At 41.8% G+C, this 5,670-nt stretch overlaps 1 non-coding gene across 1 annotated transcript; it reads right to left on the bottom strand.

The window, feature by feature from the left end:
- Positions 1-1,556: 1,556 nt before the first annotated feature.
- Positions 1,557-1,769, bottom strand: LOC130116201 (small nucleolar RNA U3). The gene has a single exon (XR_008810555.1). It is a non-coding gene; the product is annotated as a small nucleolar RNA U3 (small nucleolar RNA).
- Between the last annotated feature and the right edge of the window lie 3,901 nt (positions 1,770-5,670).

Here is a 5,670-nt window from a genome sequence, read left to right as displayed (position 1 = left end):
GATGTGGATAGAGTTTGATGGATTAAGGATACGGTAAATTTGGATGTTTCCTCTTTACAATTCACCTCCCATCTTGATTAGTTTACCCTGCTTTAAGCTTGAAAAGTTATTGGTGGGGTTTAGAGTAATATAAGCTTCTTCTCTTTTTTTTGAAGTAGTCTGCTATTGCAATTTAATGTTTTTAGGGTAAGGGTTAGGACTAAGGTTTAGGTCTGGATAAAACTGGTGGATTTCTGAAATGTTCCCCCTTTTTAACCCCTCAGACTGCGCTCCTTCCTCGAAGCTCCCATAAAGGAGCAAAAAAAAAAAAAAAACCAAATGTAGAATGAGCTATCCGTTAATTTTATCCAGTCCTTTCACACCGAGAAGCTCTGTACTTTCCATCAGAAATGCCACTGCAGTGGTTAGCTTGGCAACCGCCAAGACAGTCTGTTACTATGGTATTCTTTGTGGGATTAATTCTTAGGAGGCAAGCTAACCACAGCAATGGCATTTCTGATGGGAAATACTGAGTGTCTTGGAGCTTTAGGTTTGTATACAATTAACAGATGGCTCTTTCTACATTTTAAAGGGTTGGGATAGATTTAGTATAAGGGTTTTATGTGCACAGGCAGACAGTCTCTGTTGCTGACCATAACCCTACACCAATCCTGACTGAAAAATATAGAACAAGATGGCTCTTTCTACATGTTTCGCTTAGAGTATGGGTTTTATCAGCTGAGGCAGACAATCGCACAGAGAATACCACAGCAAAAGAGACTAACTCTTCGCAGTAGCCGAGCTAACCACGGCAATGGCATTTCTGATGGAAAGTACCAAGCTTCTCGGAGTGAAAGTCTTAGATAGAATTAATGGACGGTTCTTTCTATATGTTTTGCTTAGCGTAAGGATTTTTTCAGCTATGGCAGACAATCGCACAGAGAATACCACAGCAACAGAGACGGTCTTCGCAGTAGCCAAGCTAACCACAGCAATGGCATTTCTGACGGAAGGACCAAGCTTCTCGGAGCGAAAGTTTGAGAAAATTACTGGACGGCTCTTTCTACATGTTTCGCTTAGGGTTAGGGTTTTATCAGCTCAGGCAGTCAATCGCACAGAGAATACCACAGCAACAGAGACCAACTCTTCGCAGTAACCAAGCTAACCACGGTAAGGGCATTTCAGATTGAAAATACTAGGTTAACTTTATGGTTAGGGTTGAATGCCAGAGCCAACACATGTCAATGTCATGTCACATGTCTGAGCACCTCCGCCAATGCCCAAGTGCTGGATTAGAAATACCCCAAGGATTCGGGTTAGGGGTAGAGTTTGATTGGTTAAGTCCAGGGACAATTTGGGTGTTTATTCGTTACAACTGATCTCCCATTGTCTTATATCTTGATTACTTTATCCCGTTTTAAACTTGAAAAGTTGTTGGTGGGGTTTGAAACGATACAAGTGTTTTTTGTTTTGTTTTTTTTTTAAATTTAACTTTTCTGCAATTGCAATTTAATGTTTAAAGAGTTAATACTAAGGTTTAGATCAATTTGATAAATTTCTGCACTTTTTTCCTTTTTACCACTCAGAACATGCCCCTTCTCTTGATGCTCCCATGAAAGGAACATTGAACATCATCTAAATGCCCAGAGCTTGTGATTAAACCACTTCTCTGTACCCGCTTAGCGCTCAGGAAGAAGCACCCCAGCTCATCATCGTGGGTGGCGGGACTCACTTTAGAAAAACATTTCTCACGATAAATCTAAAGAACTTATCCCCGAAAGTAGGATTAGCTGAACGTAACGGATGGCTCTATATCTTTCGATTAAGGTTGGGGGCAAGGGTTTCATCTGCTCTGGCATACAATCCTACAGAGAATACCACAGCAAGACACCAACTCGTCGCAGTAGCCAAGCTAACCACGGCAATGGTATTTCTGACAGAAAGTACTGAGCTTTTCAGAGTAAAAGTTTTGCATAAAATGAACAAAGAGATCTCAAGTGACACATGTAGAAAGCTAAGGTTTGGGTTGGGGCTTATCTGCTCAGTCAGACAATCCCACAAAAAAAAAAAATACAACAGAGAATAACTCTTAGCAGTAGCCAAGCTATCCATGACGAAGTCATTTCTGATGGAAAATACTGAGTTTTTCCAACTGAAAGGTTTGGATAAAATTAACAGATTGCCCTTTCTACATCTTTCGTTTAGGGATGAGTTAGGCTAAGAGTTTTGTCTGCTCAGGCAAACAATACCACATCAACAGCGACTACCTCTTCACAGTAGCATTTCTGAACATGAAGTGATAGTTTCAGATGAAATAAACGGACTGGTCTTTCTAGACGTTTCGGTTGGGATAGTGTTAGGGTTTTACCTGCCAAGGCAGAAAATCTTAGAGAATACCACTGCAACAGAGAATAACTTCGATAGACAAGCTAACCACAGTAATGGCATTTCAGATGGAATGTACCGAGCTGCTCGGAATAAAATTAAGGGTTGGGTCGTTCCACATCTTTTGGTTAGAGTAAAGTTACGGTAAGGGTTTTACCTGCTCAGGCAGACAATCCCACAGCGACAGAGACCAACTTCGTAGTAGCCAAGCTAACTACAGCAATGGCATTCCTGATGGGAAGTACCAAGATTCACGGAGTGAAAGTTTTGGATAACATTAATGGACAGCTCTTTCTACATATTTCGCTTAGTGTAAGGGTTTTATAAGCTCAGACAGACAATCGCACAGAGAATACCACAGCAACAGAGACTAACTCTTCGTAGTAGCCAAGCTAACTATGGCAATCCTGATGGAAAGTATCAAGTTTCTTGCAGTGAAATTAATGAACGGCTATTCTACATATGTTACTTATAGTAAGGGTTTTATCTGTTCAGTCGGACAATCCCACAGAAGTACAACAGCGACTAACTCTTCGTGGAATTGAAGCAAACCAAGGCAATGTCATGACTGAGGGAAAGTATCAAGATTCTCTGAGTGAAAGTTTTGGATAAAATTACTGGACAGCTCTTTCCACATATTTCGCTTAGTGTAAGGGTTTTATCAGCTTAGGCAGACAATCGCACAGAGAACACCACAGCAACAGAGACCAACTCTTCGCAGTAGCCAAGCTAACCACGGCAATGGCATTACTGATGCAAAGTACCAAGCTTCTCGGAGTGAAAGTTTTGGATGAAATTAATGGACGGCCCTTTCTACATGTTTCGCTTAGCGTTAGGGTTTTATCAGCTCAGGCAGTCAATCGCACAGAGGATACCACAGCAAAAGAGACCAACTCTTCGCAGTAGCCAAGCTAACTGCAGCAATGGCATTCCTGATGGAAAGTACCAAGCTTCTCGGAGTGAAAGTTTTGTATAACAGTAATGGACGGCTCTTTCTGCATGTTTCGCTTAGTGTAAGGGTTTTATCCACTCAGGCAGACAATCGCACAGAGAATACCACAGCAACAGAGACCAACTCTTCACAGTACCCAAGCTAACCACGGCAATGGCATTTCTAATGGAAAGTACCAAGCTTCTCGGAGTGAAAGTTTTGCATAAAATTACTGGGCAGCTCTTTCTACATATTTCGCTTAGTGTAACGGTTTTATCAGCCCAGGCAGTCAATCGCACAGAGAATACCACAGCAACAGAGACTAACTCTTCGTAGTAGCCAAGCTAACTACGGCAATGGCATTCCGGATGGAAAGTACCAAGCTTCTCGGTGTGAAAGTTTTGGATAAAATTACTGGACGCCTCTTGCTACAAATTTCGCTTAAGATAAGGATTTTATCTGTTCAGTCGGACAATCCGCATAAATACAACAACAACAGAGAATAACTCTTCGTGGTAGCCAAGCTAATCACATCAATGGCATTTCTGATGGAAAGTACAGAGCTTCTTGGAGGGAAAGATTTGGGTAAAATTAATGCACGGCTTTTCTACATATTTCGCTTTGTGTAAGGGTTTAATCCATTGAGGCGGACAATCCCTCAGAAACAGAGACCAACTCTTCATGGTAGCCAAGCTAACCACGGCAATGGAATTTCTGAAGCAAAGAACAGAGCTTCTTTGAGTGAATGTTTTGGATAAAATTAACAGACGGCTCTTCCTACATGTTTTGGTTGGGTTAGGGTAAGTGTGTTACCTGTTTAAGCAGACAGTCGCAGAAATACAACAGCAACAGAGACCAACTCTTCATCGTAGCCAAGCTAACTACGAAAATGGAATTTCTGATGGAAAGTACCAAGCTACTCGTAGTAAAAGTTTGATAAAATTACTGGACGGCTTTTTCTATACATTTCGCTTAGTTGAAAGGCATTATCTGCTCAGGCAGACAATCGAACAGAGAATGCCACAGCAACAGAGACTAACTCTTCGCAGTAGCCAAGCTAACCACGGCAACGGCATTTCTGGTGGAAAGTACCAAGCTTCTTGGAGTGAAAGTTTTGGATAAAATTACCGGAGCGCTTCTACATGTTTCACTTAGGGTAAGGGTTTTATCCGTTTAATTGAACAATCCCTCAGAAATCCCACAGCAACAGAGACCAACTGTTCATCGTAGCCAAGCTAATTATGGCAATGGCACTGCGGCTGGAACGTACTGAGCTTCTCAGCGCGATAGTTTTGGATAAAATAAACAGATGGCTCTTTCTACATGTTTCGGTTGGGTTAGGGTAAGTGTTTTACCTGCCCAGGCAGACAATGCCACAGAGAATACCACAGCAACAGAGACCAACTCTTCGTGGTAGCAAAGCTCACCATGACAATCGCATTTTTGATGGAAAGTACAGAGCTTGTCAGTAAGATTTTTGGATCCAGTTAAAGGAAGGCTCCTTCTACATTTCGGTTGGGGTGAATTCCATCTGCTCGGGCAGATAACCCCACAGAATATACCACATTAAGTGACCAACTCTTCACGGTCGCCAAACTAACCACAGCAATGTCATTTCTGAAGGAGAGTACCAAGCTTCTCGTAGTCAAAGTTTTGGATCAAATTAACGGATGGTTCTTTCTACATGTTCCGGTTTAGATAAGGTTTGGGTAGTTTTATCTGCTCAGGTGGACAGTCTCTTTTGCTGACCATAACTCTACGCCAACCCTGACCGAAAGATGTAGAACAAGATGGCTCTTTCTACATGTTTCGCTTAGGGTAAGGGTTTTTATCAGCTCAGGTAGACAATCACACAGAGAATACCACAGCAACAGAGACTACCTCTTCGCAGTAGCCAAGCTAACCACTGCAATGGCATTTCTGATACAAAGTACCAAGCTTCTCGGAGTGAAAGTTTTGGATAAAATGACTGGACTGCTTTCTAAATGTTTCGCTTAGGGTAAGAGTTTTATCCGTTTAGTCGAACAATCCCTCAGAAATCCCACAGCAACAGAGACCAACTCTTCATCATAGCCAAGCTAATTATGGCAATGCGGATGGAACGTACCGAGCTTCTCGGCGCGATAGTTTTGGATAAAATAAACAGATTGCTCTTTCTACATGTTTCGCTTGGGTTAGGGTTTTACCTGCTCAGGCAGACAATCCCACAGTGACAGAGACTACCACTTCGCGGTAGCCAAACTAAAAACAGAAATGACAATGTTGAAATAAAGTACAGACTTTCTCGTAGTCAATTTTAGATCAAATTAACTGATGAATTTCTTCATGTTTTGGTTGAGGTAGGGTTTGGGTTTTATCTACTCAGGCAAACAACC

This window comes from Lampris incognitus, chromosome 7 (assembly GCF_029633865.1).
Source record: "Lampris incognitus isolate fLamInc1 chromosome 7, fLamInc1.hap2, whole genome shotgun sequence".
Taxonomy (NCBI): Eukaryota; Metazoa; Chordata; class Actinopteri; order Lampriformes; family Lampridae; genus Lampris; species Lampris incognitus.
The sequence above is the reverse complement of the archived record's forward strand: the minus strand, read 5'-3'. Positions and strand labels throughout refer to the sequence as shown.